Below are 24,638 nucleotides of genomic sequence, written 5' to 3' on the forward strand. Positions count from 1 at the left end.
CATCTGAGCCACTATGGGAGTTCCATGAAGAACAATACATAAGAGCTGGGATTGTAAAGAGGGTAGGGAGTGGTACAGGGTAAAAATCAGTTATTGGCAGAGTGCATTTTTTTAAAACTTTTTATTTTGTAGTGGGTTATAGCTGATTAACAATGTTGTGACAGTTTCAGGTGAACAGTGAAAGCACTCAACCATATATATACATGTATCCAATCTCCCTCAAATCCTCTTCCCATCCAGGCTTCCACATAGCATTAAGCAGAATTCCCTGTGCTATACAGTAGATCCTTGTTGGTTATCCATTTTAAATATAGCAGTTTATTTTTTAAAAATTGGCTACAGTAATATATCTGGTCCTCCCTGTTCCAGAATCTCATTAAAATACAAAAGCAGCAGAGTTGATTTTGCCTCCCTTTGAACCTAGTGGGGCTTTGTTACCACCTTGATGAATAAAACGCATTGCAAGTGACACTATGTGATTTTTAAGATTATGTCATAAAAGGGGGCTTGACCTTCAACCTGGGCTCTCTCTCAGGAGGTGTGTCTAGGGAACTGTAAGATTGTAAGAAATTGCGATTCCTAAAGCTGTCATGCTAGAGAGACCACAATTAGAGGCCACAAAAAGATAGCTGCCTGAAGACCTGGAGCAGTTCAAGCCCCCAGGCTTGAAGAAGCTAGGGGAAGCTATTTAAGTCTGCCCACATCAGCTGCCAGTTATATGAGTGAGCAGGCTTTTAGATGATTCCATCTCTGTTTCCATGATGTCCTAGCTGACACTGAGTAGAACAGAGCTGCTTCCTCTATGCCCTTTCCAAACAGCAGATTTGTGAGGGAACTAAATATTGTTATTGTATTAAGCCAGTAAGTTTTGGAGTGATTTGTTACATAGCATTTGATAACAAGGAAAAGTTGTTATATACACTCAAAATTGCACGATATTGATTAATTCAGTCCTTGCTTATCTAGGAAGTAGTATCAGTTTATGATTTATTTATGCACCTTTATTCTTCTTCATATCTATTCTGCCCATGCCATGGGTTTTATTTTCCTATTAATGTTTAGAATGCGAAAACATTCTAAATGGAGAATGTAGAAAATAAAAGTAACATCAGGTAACTTATTTGTCAGAGTCTTTTAAGAACAATAATTAGGGAGACAGGAAGGGGAAAAATGTTTGCAATAATAGGATAAAATAAGTTATGGGCAGCATTCTATGTGATTTTTCCATTGGGGTCACTGCTACTTGAGGAAACAAACATCTGTTGTGCTGCACGTCAAAATCACTAAGTGATTTCCACTACATGTAATCTTCAGAATTTCCACCCCAAACAATAGAAGGAATTTTTTTAAAGTCAAATAAGCAGGGTGACAAAGTTATGACCAACCTAAACAGCTTATTAAAAAGCAGAGACATTACTTTGCCAACACAGGTCCATCTAGTCAAAGCTATGGTTTTTCCAGTAGTCATATATGGATGTGAGAGTTGGACTATAAAGAAAGCTGAGCACCAAAGAATTGATGCTTTTGATCTATGGTGTTGGAGAAGACTCTTGAGAGTCCCCTGGACTGCAAGGATATCAGACCATTCTATCCTAAAGGAAATCAGTCCTGAATATTCACTGGAAGGACTGATGCTGAAGCTGAAACTCCAATACTTTGGCCAGGTGATGCGAAGAACTGACTCATCTGAAAAGACCCTGATGCTGGGAAAGATTGAAGGCGGGAAGAGAAGGGTACGACAGAGGATGAAACTCCAATACTTTGGCCACCTGATGCGAAGAACTGACTCATCTGAAAAGACCCTGATGCTGGGAAAGATTGAAGGCAGGAAGAGAAGGGTACGACAGAGGATGAAATGGTTGGATGGCATCACCAACTCAATGGACATGAATTTGAATAAACTCTGGGTGTTGGTGATGGAGAGGGAGACCTCATGTGCTGCAGTCCATGGGTCGCAAAGAGTAGGACATGACTGAGAGACTGAATTGAACTGAACTTTAAAAGTCAATGTCTCCCCACTTGGACTACAATATATCCTTTTTTCCCCATTAGCTTATAAATCTAATTAGACTGATTAATTTTCCATGTTCTACAGAGGTCTTAAATACAAGCTCATGCAATGAGAAGATGGGATTATTGTTTGACAATATGTAACAAAGAGTGGATTGGGCTTGACCCACCTCATAGATGCTACTAAAGACCTCTGAGCCACAGAAATGTTTCTACATCTGATTCCAATGGGACAGGCATAGTGAAGGAATGGGAAGCCTGCAGTGCTGCCGTCCTTGGGGTCAAAAAGAATCAGACATGACTTAGAGACTGAAAAACCAGTGGGACATAAGCCCTGCCTCTCAATAGCACTTACTGCTGTCCACTTCCAAAGAACAGAAGTTTCCCTAGGGTAGTCTATTGCCTTCAGAGTTGCCTTGGCTAACTCTTTCCATACTTTGGCTAATTAACATGGAGTGGGCTCCAAAACATAGGTTCATTCTTTAAAATAAAGCCTCCATTTACTTCCTGCTAGGGCAATTATTCTATGATTATCAGGCATCTCTGCTGACTTCTAATCATACATCTTCTTGTCCATGTTGTCTCTGTGGGTGGTCACTATCACTGTGGTATACATGCACACACACAACTTTTTCTGACACCTTGGAAGATGTACAGGTAACACTGATGAAAATGCAAAATGAGATCAAGAGTATAAGGAAAGGGGTGGATTGAGAAAGAAGATCAAGTTCAGTGTTCTCAAGTGAGACAACAGCCTGAAAAAGATCCATGATATTATACAATTAAGAACATTTTTATTCTATAGAGTCACTAAATCACTAAGAAAAGCATTGTTTAGAGAAAACAATGCTGCTATTTTATTTCTAAGACCCAGTTTATTCCAAGCTACTAATTCTCTGAAAAAACAAATGGGCTATTACATATTTAATAAAGTACTCAATCTTACTCAAAAGAGAGAAATAGAAAAAGTGCCACAAGTTATGTTTTTTTTGCTTAGCAAACTGGCAGAAGTAAAAAAATGGAAGCAAATGGAGAAAGGGGTACACTCAGGCATCTTGCTGGTGAACATAAATTGATGTTATATTCATGGAGAGTATATTAGTTTTCTACAACTGATGTAATGAAAATTTGAGTATCTTTGAACAGAAATTAATGTCTCACAATTCTGGAGGCCCGGAATTCAAAATCAAGGCATTGGTGTGGGCTTGCTCTCTCTGAAACCTCTAGGAGAGTATTCACTGCAGGTTTTTCTCCTAACTTGCGGTAGTTTCCTGGCACCATCAGACACCTGTGTTATCACATTCCCAATCTTCACATGGGATTCCTGTGTCTGTGTGTCTGTTTCTAAACTTTCCCTTTTTTTTTAAAATGACATCAGTCATACTGGGTTAGGAACAAACCCTACTCATCTCATGTCAACAAATATGTCTGCATTGAACTTTTTACCAAATAAGGTCATATTCTAGGTTACTATGGGTACTGTATTTGGAGGAGATGTCACATTTAAAGGGTTTTCTCAGGTGGCTCAGTAAAGAATCTGCCTGTAGTGCAGAGACACAGAAGATGCTGGTTTGATCCCTGGGTTGGGAAGATTCCTTCTCCTGGAGGAGGGCATGGCAACCCACCCTAGTACTCTTTGCTAGAGAATCTCATGGATGGAGGAACCTGGTGGGCTATAGTTCATGGGATTGCAAAGAGTCAGACATGACTGAAGCAACTGAGCATGCAGGCAGGACACATTTAAAATCAACAGAAAGCTATTTACAAATACCTGTCAAAATTTAAAATGCACAAACCCATTAAACCAACACTAGGTATTCCATAGATAGGCTTATACACATGGAGATGTAATAAACATAGAAATTCATTGTACCATTGAGTATAATAGCAAAAGGCTGGAAACATTAATGGATGACAAGTAGTAGATGACTGATAAATGAAGTACATCTATATACACTCATAGAAAAACTACTAAGCTACACTTTTAAGAAAGCAAGCAAGGTATACAATAGTTTTATGATATTTTCCCATTTGTATGAATGTGTGTATGCCATACACATACACAGACTTTGAATACATGTCTAGAGTATTTTTCAGCTTTCCCCATAAGAAGGTGGCATCTGTTCCCCTTCCCTTCAGTCTGGGCTGACTTTGTGAGTAGTTTTAACCAAAAGCATGCAGATGAATTTCAAACCTAGGCTTCAAGAGTCTTTGAATCTATCTTCTGTTCTTGCCTTCTTGACAACCTGAAAGTAACAACCAACATATGAATAAGCCAGGCCTGGCTCTTCTGGGATGAGAGACAGTGTAGAAACAAAGGTCCAGTTGGACCACCAACACTGATTGTCAGAAATGGAAGTGAGGCCATATTTATCTTTTCAGGTCTGTATACGCTGCTGATGATTACGGTCATTTAAGTGACCCCAAAGGACATTTCCAGCAAAACCACCCAGCTGATGCCAGGCCAGCTCAAATTAGTAAAGGACAGAATCACAAGTAAAGAAAATGGCTTTTATTTTAAGCCATTGATTTTGGGGTGTTGTATGCTGTAGCAGTAGTTAACTGATACACACAAATATATGAAATGGGTTTGTTTGCATGCATTTATGCACAAACATGCAATGCATGTATATGTTTGTAAACAAATAGAGTATTTCTGAATGGAGATGCAGAGGATGTATAAAAGCGGTTGCCTCCAGAACAGGGAAATGAGTGTTTAGGGGACAGGGTAAGGAAGGGCAACAAGCATATCACTTTTTAAAAATGGGTGCACTCTAAATCTTTGGAATTTTGTGTCATGTGCGTTTAGTATCCATTCAGAAATTAAATAAATTTGAAAAAGTCAGTATTGTATTGAGGTACCAAGCAATATGACACTTTCACAGGTTATTTGTACTGGTGCATGCCACATCTAAGAGAAAGGATCTGGCAGAGGGAATGTGGTGGCATGGCATTGCTGTGGAAATGGCAAACCTAGTTTCTGAAGTTTTTTAATCCTAAAAATTCACAAAACCTAATCAGAAAGTAAGTCAGCAGTGAGGCTTGTTAATGAGGACCCAAGCAGTTTCTGCACAATACCCAGTGATATTCTGCGGATGGACTGAAAAAGTAGATGAGAAATGTTTAAAACATCTACTACAGTCTTTTAATAGTCTGTCAAAAAAGAATAAATAAAACTATGAGAAACTGAAAAAAAGAAAAACAATAAAAAAACAAACCTTTACTTTGTTATTTAATGTTTTTATATTTTTCTTGGGTTTCCCTGGTGGCTCAGTTGACAAAAAGAATCTGCCTTCAATGGGGGAGACCTGGGTTCCATCCTTGGGTTGGGAAGATCCTCTGGAGGATGAAATGGCAACCCACTCAGTTTTCTTGCCTGGAGAATCCCATGGACAGAGGAGCCTGCAGGCCACAGTCCATCGGGTTGCGAAGAGTCAGGCACTACTAAGCGACTTTCACTTTCACTATAGTTAGAATAATCACATGTACTTCTTAGTAAAGAATAAATAATTCCACACAAAACCCACAAAGAATACATATGTGTGTGCACCTGCTAGACTGTTCTGGTTATCAAATTATTAATTAGGAAGAATGTCTGTATCAAAGATTTTCATTGTGAAATATTGCCTAATGTGAGATGGGAAAAAAAAAAAGAGAACACCAGCACTGTTGCTCAAATTGGAAAGAATTCAGATTATTAATGATTAGGGAGATGGGTGTAGAGAATAATTCCAAGTGCAGGCAGATAGTAACATATATCTGTATAATTCAGCTAATTAGGTAAGTTCTATTCAAAATGTGAAAATCAATAATTTTTCTCCAAAATCTTCAGTATAGGAGAAAAGTTAGTGGTGTTATGTTCTTTGTCTTGGACACAGATACATACACACCCCTGGTTTTGCTACGAAAATAACAAATTGTCACCTGGGAACAAAATGTTCCTAGGAAGTCATGTTTTATTATTTAAAATTTTATGCTTTTAACAGTCACAGATCTATAAACTGTGCTGGTCTTTGAAAAACATAATTTTAAGGAATATCAAGAATTTCATTGTTGCAGTAGTTCTTTGTGTTAAAAACATAACAAAAACTGAAATTATATTACAAAAGAAACATAATGAATTAGGAAGTAATGAGAATATAATTTACTGTTTTAAATACTTACTGTGTGCCAGGTATTTTTTATTCATTATCCTTAATCTTTAAAACTACCATTACTCCAATTGCTTTGATTCTCGCCTTTCCCGACTCCAGTAATTACTGATATATTTGCCTGAAGAATACTTCACAAATTTATCCCCTTCTTTCCATTTCTACTATTTTCATCCCCTTCTTGGCCACCAAATTTACCATAGCCTCTAATTGCTTTTTTTTTCTCTGTATCTTGCCTTATTATATATTCTCTACATCACTGTAAGCTGTTTTCCAATCAAAGCTAATGAAAACTCTTTAATAACTAATTATGACCCTAAGAATAAAATACAAGCTACCTACTATGGGACATACATTTCTGTATGATATGGCACTTGCTAACTTTCTTACCTCATTTCAGTACACTCTCAGTGGCTAAGCTTCAGAGATCCAGTATTGTCACATTGCCTAAAACGCCTACTCCAAACTTAGAGCCTTTGTAACTGTTCATTACTTCGTTGGTTAGGATACTTATGCTACTCTTTGTATTTTTAGCTCCTGAACTCTGCTTAAATCACCCATAATTGAGGGGTCTTTCCTTAGTATACTATTTAAAATAAATAGTGCCTTGTCCCTTCATTATTTTCCAACTCAGTCAGCAATAGGTAATCTCCACAGCACTTCTCATAATAGATGCTTATTTTCTTTCTATTTATTTTTCAAGTCTCTCTATATTCAAACTATCATTCAAGTTTAAGCATGAGATGAAAACATTTTCAAACACTAAATATGTTCATCCTCAGAAAAGGCTAAAAATATACTTTAAAATATATATTAAAATCAGAATACAGGAGCAGAATAAAAGCAAAATCAGGGCACTATATATCTACAGTAATGATAAATTATATTTATGGTATTTAAAAAAATTAAAGAGGGTACAAACTTTTATCTATAAGATAATGTCTGAATAGTTAATGTAAAGCATGGCAAGTATAGTAGATAACATGAATTCTATAATTTTTGTGAGAGTATAGTTGTACAACATTATATAAGTTCAGTTCAGTTCAGTCGGTCAGTCGTGTTCGACTCTTTGTGACCCCATGAATCGCAGCACGCCAGGCCTCCCTGTTCATCACTATCTCCCGGCGTTCACTCAGATTCACGTCCATCGAGTCCGTGATGCCATCTAGCCATCTCATCCTCGGTCGTCCCCTTTTTTCTCCTGCCCCCAATCCCTCCCAGCATCAGAGTCTTTTCCAATGAGTCAACTCTTCACATGAGGTGGCCAAAGTACTGGAGTTTCAGCTTTAGCATCATTCCTTCCAAAGAAATCCCAGGGCTGATCTCCTTCAGAATGGACTGATTGGATCTCCTTGCAGTCCAAGGGACTCTCAAGAGTCTTCTCCAACACCACAGTTCCCAAGCATCAATTCTTCAGCACTCAGCCTTCTTCACACTCCAACTCTCACATCCATACATGACTACTGGAAAAACCATAGCCTTGACTAGATGGACCTTAGTTGGCAAAGTAATGTCTCTGCTTTTCAATATGCTATCTAGGTTGGTCATAGCTTTCCTTCCAAGGAGTAAGAATCTTTTAATTTCATGGCTGCAATCACCATCTGCAGTGATTTTGGAGCCCCCAAAAATAAAGTCCGACACTGTTTCCACTGTTTCCCCATCTATTTCCCATGAAGTGATGGGACCAGATGCCATGATCTTCATTTTCTGAATGTTGAGCTTTAAGTCAACTTTTTCACTCTCCTCTTTCACTTTCATCAAGAGGCTCTTGAGTTCTTCTCCACTTTTTACAGGTATAAAATACAATGATTCATAATTTTAACAGTTATACTCCATGTATGGTTATTATAAAATATTGGCTATATTTTTATGCTATAAAATATATCCTTATAGCTTATTTTGTACGTAATAGTTTGAACTTAGTTCTCCATCCCTGTGTTGCCCCTCCCCTCTTCCCTCTCCTCAGTGGTAGCCACTATTTTGTCCTCTCTATCTGTGGGCCTGCTTCTTTTTTTGGTATGTCCACTAGTTTGTTATAATTTTTAGATTCCACATATACACTAAATCATACAATATTTGTCATTCTCTGTCTCATTTCACTTAGTGTAATACTCTTCAAGTCCATTCATGTTGCTGCAAATGGCAACGTTTCACTCTTTTTTATGACTGAGTAGTATTCCTGCATGTGTATATGTAAGTGCATGTGTGTTTATCACATCTTCTTTTTTTTTAATTTAAATTTATTTATTTTAATTGGAGGCTAATTACTTTACAATATTGTATTGGTTTGCCATACATTGACATGAATCAGCCATGGGTGTACACGTGTTCCCATCCTGAATGCCCCTCCCACCTCCCTCCTCGTACCATCCCTCTGGGTCATCCCAGTGCACCAGCCCCGAGTGTCCTGTATCCTGCATCAAACCTGGACTGGCGATTCGTTTCTTATATGATATTATACATATTTCAATGCCAATCTCCCAAATCATCCCACCCTCTCCCTCTCCCACAGAATCCAAAAGACTCTTCTATACATCTGTGTCTCTTTTGCCATCTTGCATACAGGGTTATCATTACCATCTTCCTAAATTCCATATATATGTGTTAGTATACTGTATTGGTGTTTTTCTTTCTGGCTTACTTCACTCTGTATAATTGGCTCCAGTTTCATCCACCTCATTAGAACTGATTCAAATGTACTGTTTTTAATGGCTGAGTAATATTCCATTGTGTATATGTACCACAGCTTTCGTATCCATTCATCTGCTGATGGACATCTAGGTTGCTTCCATGTCCTGGCTATTATAAACAGTGCTGCGAGGAACATTGGGGTACACGTGTCTCTTTCAGTTCTGGTTTCCTCGGTATGTATGCCCAGCAGTAGGATTGCTGGGTCGTAAGGCAGTTCTCCAGTTTTTTAAGGAATCTCCACACTGTTCTCCATCGTGGCTGTACTAGTTTACATTCCCACCAACAGTGTAAGAGGGTTCCCTTTTCTCCACACCCTCTCCAGCATTTATTGCTTGTAGACTTTTGGATCACAGCCATTCTGATTGGTGTATCAGATCTTGTTTATCCATTTATTTACTGATGGGCACTCAGGTTGCTTCCATATATTGGCAAAACTTGTAAATAATGGCAATTATTGTAAATGATGCTGCAGTAAACACTAGGGTGCATGTCTCTTTTTGAATTAGTACTTTTTTCATATATATACCCAGGAGTTGAATTGCTGGGTAATATGGCAGTTCTCTATTTAGTTTCTTGACAAATCTCCATTCTGTTTCCTACAGTGGCTACACCATTTTACATTGCCACCGTCAGTGTACAAGAGTTTTGTTTCTTTTTTTCCACATCCTTGTCAACATTTGTTGTGTTCTTTATGATGGTAGCCATGCTGTTAGGTGTGAAGTGATATTTCATTGTAGTTTTGATTTGCACTTCCCTGATGATTTAGGGATCTATGAGCAGCTTTCATGCACTGTTGGGCATCTGCTTTTCCTCTTTGGAACAATATCTATTCAGTTCTTCTGCTCACTTTTAAAATCAGGACTTTTTTAAGTTAAGTTGTGTGAGCTATTTATATATGCTAGATATTAACCCCTTATTGGCCATATCATGTGCAAATATCTTCTTCTATTCAGTAGGTGATATTGTCATTTTGCTGTTGGTTTCCTGTGTTGTGCAAAATCTTTTAACTTTTATTACATCCTACTTGTTTAGTTTTGCTTTTTTTTTTTTTTTGCCTTAGGAGACAGATCCAAAAAATATTGCTATGATTTATACCAAAGAATGTTCTGCCTATGTTTTCCTCAAAGAGGTTTATGGCTTTCTGGTCTTACATTTAAGTAGTTAATTCATTTTGAATTTATTTTTGTGTATGGTGTTAGAGAATGTTCTAATTTCATTTTTGTTCATGTAGCTGTCCAGTTTTCCCAGCACCATTTATTGTAAAGACTCTCACCATTGTGTAGTCTTGCCTACTTTGTCATAGATTAATTGACTGGGAGTGGATTTTATTTCTGGGCTCTGTATTCTGTTTCATTGATCTATGTGCTTGTTTTTTGTGCCAGTACCATCTCATTTTGGTTACTGTAGTTCTGTAATATAGTGTGAAGTCAAGGACCATGATTCTTCCAACTCTGTTCTTCTTTCTTAAGAATGTTTTGTTTATTTGGGGGTCTTTCTATCTCTATATGGGCTTCCCTTGTGGCTTGGTAAAGAATCCACCTGCAAGGTGGCAGACCTGGGTTCAACCTGGGTTGGGAAGATACCCTGGAGAAGGAAAAGGCTACACACTTCAGTATTCCGGCCTGGCGCTATCTCCATACAAATTTTAAAAATGTTCCAATTCTGTGAAAAATACCCATTGTGTTTTGATAGGGACTGTGTTGAATCTGTACATTGCCTTACATAGTAAGGCCATTTTTAAAGTATTAATTCTCCCAATCCAAGAACATAGTATATCTTTCCATCTGTTTGTGTGGTCTTCAATTTCTTTCATAAATGTCTTATAGTTTTCAGAATACAGGTATTTTGCTTTTTAGGTAGGCTTATTCTGAGGTATTCTTTTTGATGCATGTTATATTCTACTTAAAATTTGCTGAGAGTAGACTTAAATGTTCTGACCAAAAAATAAAGACAAATATGTGAGGTGATGAATGTGTTAATGAACTAGATGGGAAAAGCCTTTCACACTGTACAAATCACCATGATATACCTGAAAATATATTATAATTTACTTTTAAATTATACCTCAAACCTGAAAGTAAAAAAAAAAAAACAAACAAACAAAAAAAAGTAAACATTAAAAAAGTGGCTTCTGTATCTTTAAGTCAGTTTTTTTGAAAACTCAGATGGGACTGACAATTTCCTAGGGAACTATGACTCAGTAAGTGATATAAATATAAATAGAAAATTTATAGTTATATGTTAACATATAAAATACCTCTTTTCAAAAACTTGAAATCAGAAATTCTTAATTTTGAACATCAAAAGAACACACTGTTTTTATTGTTCTGTTGTTAAGTAATCTCTGACTCTTTGTGACCCCATGAACTGCAGAATGCCATGTTTCCTTGTCCTTTACTACCTACCAGAGTTTGCTCAAACTCATGTCCATTGAGCTGGTGATGCCATCCAACCAGCTCATCCTTTGTTGCCCCCCTCTCCTCTTGTCATCAATCTTTCCCAGCATCAAGGTCTTTTCCCATGAGTCAGCTCTTTGCATCAGGAACATCAGCTTCAGCATCAGTCCTTCCAGTGAATATTCACAGTTGATTTCCTTTAGGATTGAAAGGTCGATGCATATCACATATAAGTGTTAGTCGCTCAGTCATGTCTGCCTCTTTGCGGACTGATGGATTGTAACCTACCAGGCTCCTCCATCCATGGGATCTTCCAGGCAAGAATACTGAAGTGAGCTGCCATTTCCTTCTCCAGGGACCATATATAAACTCTTTCAGAAGGAAATATCTTCCCCAGTGTTTCACTGGGTGGTTATTACCTTGACAGGAAAATATTTCAAGAACTTGATATACTCTAAAATTAAAGCTTAGCTTCTTAATGAAACATAGAGGCAAAATTCTTAAATAAATTTCTAGTACATTGAAATAGTATGCAAAAATAAAATATCTTGACAAAATAGAGCATTTTCCACAAATGAACAGGTGAGCCAGCATCAGAAAAATTTATTGATGGAAACCACCATGTTAATGGATTAAAGGATAAAACTCAGTAATAATTTTAAAAGACAAAAGAAATTTAATGAAATTTAGCACTCATTTGTAAAAAAAATTAAATCAACTCAGAATGGAAGAGCATAATTTTAATTGATAAAGTATATTTACCTGTATCAAGTTAATCATGATTTTGAAAACATTTCAGCAAAATTAGAAATAGGACATGGATGGCTGTTGCCACTCTTCATATTTAATATGTATCAAAGATACTGGTCAAAGTTATTGAAAAAAAATGTGAGAGGGAGATGGATATGGAGAGGAGAAGAAATAAAATGGTTGATTCTTATGGATATTAAGATGTTTACATAGAGAATCAAAAGAATCTAGATATACAGTTAGAATAAAATAATTAAGAAATTCTGATGTATAATAGGATTAACATATAAAAATATTTCATCACCAGCATTTTTCAATGAGAATAAAAATTCATATATCTAGAGTGACTAATTTGAATAAAACTATTGTTACAGTATCAGACACCACTAGCAATTTCTTGTTTTCTTTGAAAAGATACAAATTTCTAATAATGTATGATTAGGTCAAAGGGGAGACAACTAGGATTAAGTCAAAAAAGGAAAATGAATTAAAACGTGCACAATAGGCTTCAATTAATTGAAAGAAAATCTCAGATTGTTCAGGAAAAGTATATTACAATGCTAAGTGTTAGTGAAAATGAGGGGGGAAATTCTCTTAGACATCTGCTAGTATTGAAAATTACTTATTGTCTTCTAGAGACATGGTGTTATACATGGTGTACCTAGCTAGTGGTTGTTTTTCTAGCTACATGCTATCCTTGCAACTTAGAGTGAGGTCTTTAGACCTGTAGCAGCAGCATCACATGGGATTTGTCAGAAATGTCACCTCTAAGTCCTCATCCTAATCTTAAATTAGAACCCAGAGTTTATTAGGCTCCCCTGGTCATTTCTGTGAACATTAGAATTCAGAAAGCCTTGTCCTAGAAAACTTTGCACATAGCTTTCAAGGAAATGTCTTGAAAAATGTTCATCCATTCTTAAAGAGACAAATAGAAAAATAAATATCAATTTGTAAAAACAAAAAATGAATGAACGGATATACAATGAAATATTTATCAGTTAAAATACGTGAGCTAGAGTTACAGTATCAACACTGATCATTTAAAAATACATAATATTGAAAAAAAGCACTAAGTTATAGGACAATAAGTATGACTTGACAACATTATAAAACAAAGGGCTTCTCTGGTGGCTCAGTGGTGAAGAATCCACCTTCAGTGCAGAGCTGCAGGAGACATGAGTTTGACACCAGGATGGGGAAGTTCCCCTGCAGGAGGGCATGGCAACCTACTCCCGTATTCTTGCCTGGAGAATCCCAAGGACAGAGGAGCCTGGTGGGAAATAGTCCATGGGGTCACAAAGAGTTGGACACTACTGAAGCAACTTAACACACACAGACATATAAAACAAAATCACTAAGGGTATATAAGTATAAACATGTAGATAGAAAATATATACTCAAATATGTGTTGGAGAATTTATGTCTGAAAAGGAGAAAAGAGGAAGGTTGGAAACTTGGAAAAGGAACAGAACTTCAACCTCATCAGGGCTGTTTTTATTTCTTAACAATAAGGAAATATTGACAGATGTTACCAGTAATTTTTTTTGTTTACTGGAAGCAGAATTAATGTATTTGTCATGGTATCCTTTTACTTTTATTGATGCAATTATAATTAAAACATAAACATATAGAAAAATTGGACAAAGAATATAAAATAAGTCACAGAAGAAGAAATGTGAAAGTGCTAAGCATATAAAAAGTAGCTCAGTCTTTCCAGTTACATGGATTTAAAATAATGAATCACTTAAAAAAAAATCAACTAGATTAGCAAAGAAAGAGAATACTTTTGATAGCTTTTAGTAAATTAAAAAAATAAAACTCATATTCTATTGTAGCAGTGTTAGTTTGCTCAGTTTTAAGTTTGGTTTATGTCTATTACGGTTTCTTAATTTTCAAGCCTTATTGACAGCAACTCCAATTCCAGGGATTCAGTGTCTAGATAATAACACTATGTGTAAAGATTTTTATTCAGTAATGTTGATTACCACATTGCTGAAAATAAGTAATAACTGAAACAATGCAAAAATAGAAGTTAAAAAATGGCATACAATGATGAGGGTTAGTTAAAGTAGGGTAGATACATCTTTTCTGTAAAGTGTAGGAATGGTCAGAGATCATGGGAGAATTTAAATTTTACTTTATGAATTTTTGTTTTATTCAATAGGAATAGTTTTATTTTTTTGAATTAAAAAGTCCATCATTTTTCAAAATAGGTATAATTCTTTTTATTTATTCCTGTATAGGAAGATATTTTTGTAATAGACTTTCTTTAAGTGAGTGCTCATTCTCTCATTTCTCTTTATGTGAGTGAACACAGAATATCTCATTGTTGCCTATCACAGAACATCAGGAAAAAAAGGGGGATGTTTGATATTAGATCCTGAGAGTGTCATTAGATAGAAATTCTACTATGCCTTTGTAGTTCTCCACTCAAAATAAAACACTTAAAATCATTGTCAATACTGCTAGTTCTCTATTGTTGACAGTCAGAGAAATGAGCACATGGCCAAGGCACAGAGTTTTATGTAGGTAGTGGATTTTGGCCCTGTTTTATGAGAAAGTATAGTCATTGTATTAAGGAATTCAATAGCTTATACATTTTCACTCATTAATATTTAAATTTTATGATTTATTTAACTTTTGAATCTTCATTAATAGTTAAGCATTATGATTTATTCAAATTGATAACATTTCATCGGTTTAAAATTTAGCATTAATCAAATTAATCTAAATCATTAAAATCACTGTTATTGAAGAAAAATTATGTGGTATCAGAAGATGAAGAATGAATACATTCCAAAAATTACATATATATAGATTTTTTTTTTTACAAAAATTGCACTGAATGTAGTCACTAATTGTTTCATATGCATCTGCTTGAAAGCTTCAGCTTCTAGAATGTGAAGGATGGCTTTGCTTACTAATCTACAACTATCCAAAACATTATACCAAGTACTTCTATAATTTACTTTGATGACTAGCAAATTTAGGTATACTATATAGATCTACATGCAAACATAGATATGGTTATAAAATTACCTTTTAAAAATTATGTCATGATATAATCCTCATATTTATATAATCCTCTGTGTTATGTGTGGTCACTGCATTATTTTTCTTCCTTAAATAGTACCGCATAATTGCAGCTTGCTTATAGCCAGAATTCTCTTCTTTCACAGGGTAGAGAACAAAATAAAATACTATGACTTCTTTCCCATCTTATTTTCCTTTCCTAACAAGTAAATATAAAGTATTATCAACTTTAGTTTCAGGTTCTTAGTTATGATGATTTCCCTTCATGTAATAAACTCACAGAATGGTATTTTATCTCTTTTATTCTGTAGTCAGTGACCTGGCCCCCCAAACACACTTTAATAGAGCATTTTCTGGGACACTACTTTCAGAAATGTCATTACAGCGCTAGAGAATTGGCATTTTCTGTGCCAAGATGTCACTTCTAATAATAGTGTGTCTGAGGAAGTAAAGCTGAGCGAAAGAACCAGCAGGGTAGGGAAGAGCAAGTTTGACTCATCTGTAAATTACAGGGATTTGGGGGATGATGATATCACAAACAGGGCCTCTCCTCTCCTTCATCAGGATATTCCCCGGTGAAGGGTGGGGCTGTCAGGACCCCACTGTGGGACCGGGGAGTGGTGGGAGAAACCTCCCTGTTGTGTTTCACACTGTAAAGCCATTCACAGATGTTTTGGAGCTCTCTCCCTTGCAGGAGGTAGAGATCAGGTGATGATGGAACTCTTCCTGCCTTGCTGCTAAGTACAGTTTTTGTCCATGACAGAGTTCTTACTCGTTATGCTTACTTGATCAGTGTCTATCATGTCTAACTCTTTGCGATCCCATGGACTGTAGCCCACCAGGCTCCTCTGTCCATGGATTCTCCAGGCAAGAATATTGGAGTGGGGTGCCTTGTCCACCTCCAGGGTATCGTCCCCACTGAGGGATCGAATCAAGGTCTCCCACATTGCAGGCGTACTCTAAACCACCAAGAAAGCCCTCTTACTCGGTAACTCAACCTAGAACTATTTAAGTAGTCATGGTTAAGTAATGGGCTTTCCTGGTGACACAGCGGTAAAGAAGTCGCCTGCAACGTAGGAGCCTAAGGACATGAGGGTTCGATCCCTGCGTGGGGAAGATCCCCTGGGGGAAGGCATTGCATTATATATAATCAGAGAATAGCATTTAAAAGAGAGATTCCCTATAGACCGCAGGGCGGAGACCTGTTTCAATAAAAGCAGTTCTTATCAGGGACAAAAATATCAAATTTTAGGGGAGTCAGAGATGGATAGAAAAATAGAACTAATATAGTTATTTCTGTAGTTCTGATTAGAATGTCAGTTACATACAAGCTGTTTGCCAAGGTAAATGGGACCCCCCCAAAAGGTAATTTTCTGTGTTTCTGTCTCCATTGCAGCTATTTTGGTTGTTTTTATTTTTATTTTTTTTAGAAAAATGGCACTCTATGAAAGTGAAAGTGAAAGTCACTTAGTCATGTCCGACTCTTTGCAACCCCATGGACTATACAGTAGGAGTGGGTAGCCTTTCTCTTCTCTAACGGATCTTCCCAACTCAGGGATTGAACCCAGGTCTCCCACATTACAGGCGGATTCTTTACCAGCCGAGCCACAAGAGAAGCCCCTATATTTTCTATTTAAAACCAATGACAATCTTTTGAAATTATTGTTTTTAGATGAAGAAATTAGGAAGGTTGAATAATTTGCTCCTAAATGGAAGATTCAAGATTTGAAATCAGTTCTATTTGGTGTCAACCCGTGTTTTTTGTTAACACTGCTATGTGGCTCCTATATTCTTCTTTAGCAGTAAGTACCTTAAAATCCAAATTTAACTTAACAAGGGTTGTTTCCTAGTTAAAAAACAGAAAACTCCAGAAACGTTGTATTAGACATTCATACTAGACTAGTATCCAATTCCTCCTGGGCTTCCTGGGTGGCACTAGTGATACAGAATCTGCCTGCCAATGCAGGAGACATAAGAGACATGGGTTCGATCCCTGGGTTGGGAAGATCCCCTGGAGAAGGGCATGGCAACCCACACCAGTATTCTTGTCTGGACAATCCCATGGACGGAGGAGCCTGGTGGGCTACAGTTCACAGGGTTGAAGAGTCGGACAGGACTGGAATGACTTAGCACACATCACATGATTCTTCAAAAAGGTTATAGTCTAGTGACTACCAACAGGTGAAAACCAGGATTAGGGAAAAAAAAAAAAATACTTGCAACAACACTAAAGCCATTTCAGAACAAAGTGGCACAAGACACAATAAAGAGAAAATTTAGGATGGATATGTTTACTGTCTTCAAGTATTATGTAGGCTGTCACATAAGAGAGGGATTAACTTATCTTGAATAGCCCTAAGGGTTAGAATTAGAAGCAATTGGCACATATTTTCAGCTAAATATAAAAAGTTATTTCTACCTGTCAGAGCTGTCTAAAAATAATTTTAAAAATGCTTTTGCGAGAGAACAAAATTTTCTGTATCTGGAAATTTTCCCATATCATGTTTGTTGACATATTCTGGCAAGAGTTTTGTTAGCAAGATTCAAATTTCAGGAATTGATATACACATCTATTAAGGTGCTTTCCTGGTGGCTCAGATGGTAAAGAATTTGGTTGCAATGCTGGAGACAGATCAAATGCAAGTTTGATCCCTGGGTTGGGAAGATCTCCTGGAGAAGGAAATGACAACCCACTCTAGTATTCTTGCCTGGACAATCCCATGGACAGAAGAGCCTGGTGGACTATAGCCCATGGAATCACAAAGAGTTGAACGCAACTGAGCAACTAATACTTTCACTTTCACATGTTTTAAGGGCCTAAACATTACATGACTTTTCAGCTATTTCCTTGTCGCTGCTAGGTCTAAAAGGTATTGTAATACCCTGAGTGTATCAGGGATGGGAAGCAAAAAAGAAGTGAAGTAGGAAAATTAAAAATAAAAAGGAAAATGAGGGTAAGTGGGCGATGTCTAGGAAATGAGAAGAAAAAAAAAAATCAGGTCATCTAAATCTGTGTTCCATGGGGCTCCTCTGGACAGAGTAGCCAAGATAGAGTTGGGCCCCCAGACAGCCTTTCCCTGACCTTTCAAATGTTCACACATTTAATGGTGGTTTAGAGTTGGCTTAACTTGTTGTTATTTTTCCTCTGAGACAGCTTTTTCCTCTTTAGTTACAAAGGCAGAGCTCTAACTCTGTTGTGTAGAAAAAGCTATTAAAAGGAGATTGTGGTATATAAAATGGAGACACTTTTTTGATCATATTTCAAAGGATTTGAAGAGAAAGACAAGAAAATCAATAAATGCATGGATTCCTTTACACTTTAAAAAGACAGTTCTTTCCTTTCTAAAGTCTGTTTCTGGGTGTTCCTGCTGTGAAATCAGTTCATAACACCCAGATTTAATGGAAATTTACTTGGCAAAAGGATAAAATAGTAAACAGAACAGTGGAGTTCAACTGTTTTTCTTTCTTTCTACCTTTGACAAGTGATGATACTTGCAATGGAAACCATGTAATTTTCTGATTATTTTGCTTATTTGTTTCATTAGAGGAAGGTTGGCATTCAGTTTTATTTCTGAAGTACAGAATCAAGTCCTTTTAATTTATCGTCATACCCCAAAATATTTTGCAGACTTTTGTCTATGACATAGGAACTTTTGTTTTACTGATACTTTGGCTAACAAAACCCATAAAGCAAATGTTGCTACATGAAATACTTCAGCAAAGAGAACATCAAGCTAACAATAAAATCCCTGGCAGTTTGCAAGGGCAGATGACCATTTTGGATGCTTGATGGGTTATTCTAAAAAGCAATTCATCTTGAGAATAAAGAATATTCTTTGCTTGAGGGGATTTTCTCCAAACCAAATCCCTTCTAAAATCTACGCTCTTAATAAATATGAAAAGGAGGCAGAGTCTTCTTTATTGCAATAGAAATTGTATCCTGATTCATCTATGTCTTTTAGTTTTTGCTGGAAATACTAGACCCTGTTATTTTCTCTTCCTCCCTTTTTCTCTCTTTGAAGTTCATATCCAGTTTTAATTAAACTTTTTAAAAATGTTGAGATATTATAGATTCACATATACTTGTAAGACAATACAGAAATCTTATGTATCCTTTACTCTGTTTATTCTAATAGCATTTTTCTAAGCTATAATACAATAACCAGGATATTAATGTTGATAGAATACAGATGCAAAATGCAAAATGCTTTCCCTAGTGTACCTCTTTCTCATATTGTTATTTTCTAGCCACAGTTTTTCCTCCCACCCCTGCCCATTCCTTACCCCTTGGCAATAACTAATCAGTTCTCTAGTTCACAAATTTTGTCTTTTCAAAAATGTCATTTAAATAGAATCCTATAGTCTTAGTCTGCTTATGCTGCCATAACAAAATATAATTGATTCAATGGCTTAAACAACAGGGATTTATTTTCTCACAGTTCTAGAGATTGGAAAGTCCAAGATTAAGGTATGGGACAATTTAGCTCTTGATGAGAGCTCTCTTCTTTGAGAAGAGTACATTCTAATTGTGTTCTCACATTATGGAGCGAGAATATAAGCAAGAACTCTGGCATCTCTTCTCACTTACTCACATCATGAAATCTTTACCCTCATGACCCCATCTAACCCTGTAAATAGCATCACTTTGGGGGATAGGGCTTTGACATAGGAATTTTGGAGGGAAACAAAATAATCAGTCTATGACATAGAATATTTAACCTCTGGGAACTGACTTCTTTAACTCATCGTAATTGATTCATCCAAGTTTTGGTGTGCATCAGTTTTGTTTTTCTTTTAATTGCTGAGTGCTGTTCTCTGCCAAGGATTTGCTGTGATGTGTTTAATCATTTACCTGTTGAAGGACCCCTGGGCTGTTTTCAGTCTTCAGCTGTTACAAATAAACTGCTATAAACATTTGTGTACCTCCCCCCCCCCCAGCTTTTTTTTTTTTTTAATGGGCCTGAATGTAGCTATTCTTTCCTCTGGGATAAATGCCCAGAAGTACAATTGCAGGGTCATATGTTAATTGCATGCTTAGCTTTTAAAGGGACTGTCAAACTCTTTTCCAGAGGCTCTACCTTTTCACAGTCATACCAGTGATTTTCCTATTTTCTAATTGTTTTTTTAATTGTTAAGTTTGGGGAGCTGTATATTCTGTTGCTTCATTCTTTGTTGGATATGTGGTTTGCAAACATGTATTTTGTCCTGTCTGGAACTTGTGTTTTAATCCTTTAATCATAGAGTATTGAGAACAACATGTTGTTAATGTTATTGATGTTCAATTTATCAAAATTTCATTTTGCTTTTGGTGTCAGTTTTAAGAACTCTTTGGCTAGCTCTAAATCTAAAGAATTTTCTCTGGTTATTTTTTCTTAAAGTTTTAATTTTACACTTAGGTTTGTGATTTATCCTGAGTCATGCTTGTATAAAATATAATTCCTAGGTTAAGTTTAATTTATTTTGCCTTTGGATATCCCATTGCTTCATCACTCTTTGTGGAAAAGTTTCCTTGATTGAATTGCATAGCATTTTTGTTTCTTAAATCACAGAGAATTTCAAATGAAGCAAAGAGTTTAGCTCCCCATTCTAAACTAAGGTGGTTTTTTTTGTTGTTGTTTTTTTGGGGATGGGCAGTTTGGTCAGACTCCTCCCATACCCTACATGCCATGGTATGATTTTGTATCCAGACAAAAACAACACAAAATTGGTGACCATTCTCTTAGTTTTTCAATCAATTACCTAAGTTCTCATTTAGTTTTTTTTTAACTGATTTGTTTTTGGTTGTGCTGGGTCTTCATGCTGTGAGCAGAGGCTGCTCTCCTGTTGAGGTGCTCAGGCCTCCTTATTCTGAGGCTTCTCTTGTTGTGGAGCACGGGCTGTAGGCACACAGACTTCAGTAGCTGTGATTTGCTGGCCTTGGAGTGCTGACTCTGTAGTTGTGGCATACAGACTTAATATTATTTCATCTTACTGCCAAACCAATTTGTGCTTGGCGATTGACCTGATAGATAAAACCTGTGCCTGTGGTAATGTGTAATCAGTCTTTGCACACTCAGATCCTTGTGGAGTCTGTATTGGGTTTTTAACCAAGGAATTGGTAAATTCTTTTAAATTCTGAAAACACAAAATTCTTTGGAACTTCTTTCCTAGGTAATTGGGCTACTAAGTCTCAATCCATTCTTCCAAGAAAGGCTTTTCACAGATACCAAGATGATTTGTTCTTCTTCAATAAAGTACAGTCCACGGCTTCCCTCAAATTAAAAAAAAAAAACAGAAAACAAAAACAAAAACCCTGTGTTCAAATGAAAGATGCTTTAATCTCTGAGAAGGGAATGGAGAAGATATGGTTCCCATTGCTAATTTGACCTTAAAACCAGTATCTCTTGGAGATAATATGTTTTTAATATCTCTAAAATGTTTGTTTTCTATAGTTTAAAGAAGGGAGGGGGAAAGAAAAAAAAAAACACCTGCTTTTGAAAGAGAAGAAACTAGAAATTGGAAGGTCAAATGACCTTCTCAGAACTTCTGGTCCACGTCTATTTAAAATTTATCTTTGTGTTCCATGTGCACCTGAAAAATGCTAGTACATTCCAGAAATTTTTATTCCAAGTGAAGGTTTTAAGATTCATAAATGCATTTTCTCTTAGATTTCACGTTGAAAAACTTTCTATTTGCAGAATAGTGAAAGAAAAAAGGAAACTGTGTACTTGTATTTCACAAATATGCAATATATACAATATCAGATCCCTAAAGTTTATCTTTATTTGCAAGGTCACTTGCTTTCTTTGTGAGTTATCTATACTTCCTCTTCTCTATCACTGAAATGGATTTCTGTAGAAACTCAATAATCTTGAGATTGAAAGGAGTAACATATTGTTCTAAGGATAGGAAAGTTAAAGGGAATAAAATGCTATGTTTTTTGTGACAGGCAACTGAGGTGGCACTTAGTGGGAAAAAATGCCTTTTGCTCCTTACACTGGCAAGTTAATGTCATAATAGTATTACCAACTTTGAGAGTTGCTCCTTTTCCTAATTCATGTCTTCAAAAAAATCTCAAGAAAGGGTAAAGCAAGAGTATTTGGGGGGCAAAAATATATTAATTTTCTAGTTTGAATTTCTGACTGTTATCTGTATAATTAATGGTTTGACTTCATATCAGTATACCCAAACTTCTTTAAAATAGTTTTTTTTTTTAATGTTAAATTGTGACAGCTGCTTTGATTTTGACAGACATCCAGTGAAGTGTTTCCGATGCAATATGACAGTACCAGCCATGACATTAATTGCATCTTTTGTTGGAAAATGCCACATATAACATTTCAAACAGAATCCAAACACCAGGATAACTATTCATTTATTTCATTTTGCAATAGAACTCTGAAATATTGGCCTTCATTTTGTCTTTCTTAGTTTCATAATTGACTATTTTAACTATATGCACTGATCACATTAGCCAGCACTATCAGTTAAATAGACTGGCATCAAGTATATCTGTTATCAACAGCATATTGTACCTAATTCACTTAAGGAGAATATATTAGAAATTTAAGTTGTATTTTATTTTAAGGATAAAATTAATTTGAGAAACAAAGAAGCCAGAAAGTCAAAAAATGTGAAATGTAACTTCGACTTAGACGCTTTGATATGAATGTGTACAAAAAATGGAATTAGAATTTCTTGGGTTCTCTGCTGCTTCCTTTCTCTCTCTCTCTCTCTCTCTTTTTTTTTTTTTTTGGTTTGAACATCTTTCTTGATATGAATTTAGTGTTATGGCTAAATTATTGCATTGTATGCATGCATTCATTCATTCACGTGTGTGTGCATGCTAATTAGTTTCAGTCACATCCTACTCTTTGTAAACTCATGTACTGTAGCCTGCCAGGCTGTTCTGTCCATGGGATTCTCCAGACAAGAATACTGGAATGAGTAGCCATGCCCTCCTCCAGTGGATGTCCCCAACCCAGGGATTGAACCCACATCTCTTACGTCTTCTGAGCTGGCAGGCAGAGTCTTTACCACTTGCCACCTGCATTCATTTGCATATTGATTTAATAAATATTTTAAAACTTTATTTCATTTCAGGAATAGTGGTGAGCAAAACAGTAACTGGTTGCTGCCTCCATAAGGGTCACATTATATCAAACGTTGCTTTAAAATGATGCATAATTAGTACCGCCATGTGACCCAACTTCTTACACCTATAGTCAGCTTCAGCCTTTGGGGCATAAAAAGTTTACCTAGAATCAGAAGGTCCAAATTTTACCCTAGAAGCACTGAAATAATTTTATCATAATTCCATTTTTTATGGCTTCCAGTTGTACTCCTCACCGATATGTTGCTTGAGAGCTTTTTTTTCTTTTTTTTTTTAAAAAAATTCATTTACAAGACCCCAGTGCCAACCTCAGGAAATGAGGTTTATTTTCCTGTTTATTTTCTGATTTGTTATTGTCATGGCAGTACAAAGAAAATAAATAATGCACATGGCAATAATTAAGTCTGACCATGGGAAACCCTTTGCCTGAAGCAACCATTGTCTTTTGGGTTCAGTAGTGATGATCAGTTCTATTCCATAATAGCTATCTCCACAATGATAATGTCAGTGTTTGTAACAGATTTGTGTTCATGCTGTTGCAATGTGAAAAAAAAAAAAAAAAGCTGCCAGCAACTGGTACTCTCTGATATCCTTGGAAACGTTAGCCAAAATATCAAAGTTCAATATCCATTATTGATGAGGACTCAGGAGAGACATGAGGAAATAGTTAAGAATATATTGATTATCAGATTTACTAAGATACTGAAGAGACTAAATGTTCTCATTTTGCTGTTGAGAATTGTGGGACATTAATAAGCGCTAACTAACATGATGCATTATTCACTTGATTACAGAAGATGTTATCACAGGCTGTTTAGAGAGACCGGGAACTTGTTTTCAGCTTGACTCGTTACTTAAATGTAAGTGATCTTCAGGATTCTATCACCATCTCTCTTTTTATCTTTATACTTACCTTGAGTGAATTTGTTTATTCTTATGACTTTAACTCCCTGAGAAGGAAATGGCAGCCCACTACAGTATTCTTTCTGGGAAGATTCCATGGACAGAGGAGCCTGGTGAGCTATAGTCCATTGGGTGGCAAAGAGTCAGGCATGAATGAGTGACTGAGGACACACACACATGCCTTTTCACTGTATTAATGGCTCTCAAATCTAGACTTCACTACTAAAGATGATTTTCAGCAGTTTGTTCTATATGTTCATGTTCTTAATTTTTTACTGCAACACCTTCAAAACTTGAGTTGCTGCCCCCAGTTTTGTTCAGCATCTTATGTTTCTTTAATTGTTGTCCCTTTCAGATTGCTTGCATAAAACATTGGTAATGACTTTGTCTTCTCATCCTAACCTCCATCTCTAGGTTACCAAGATGAGCAAATTTTTCTACCTTCTCTCATGTAGGAGTTCTATTTTTCACTCTTACTGCCATTTCTCTACATGAAGTCATATTGTTTCCATACATATTTGCCTATTTACAACAGCTTTCTAACACCTACTGTCTCAGAATTTTCTGAAGAAAACGTATAGAAATTGGTCCTGTTCCTGTCCTGGTAGCAAT

The sequence above is a fragment of the Ovis aries genome, chromosome 4 (assembly GCF_016772045.2).
Source record: "Ovis aries strain OAR_USU_Benz2616 breed Rambouillet chromosome 4, ARS-UI_Ramb_v3.0, whole genome shotgun sequence".
NCBI classification, from domain to species: domain Eukaryota; kingdom Metazoa; phylum Chordata; class Mammalia; order Artiodactyla; family Bovidae; genus Ovis; species Ovis aries.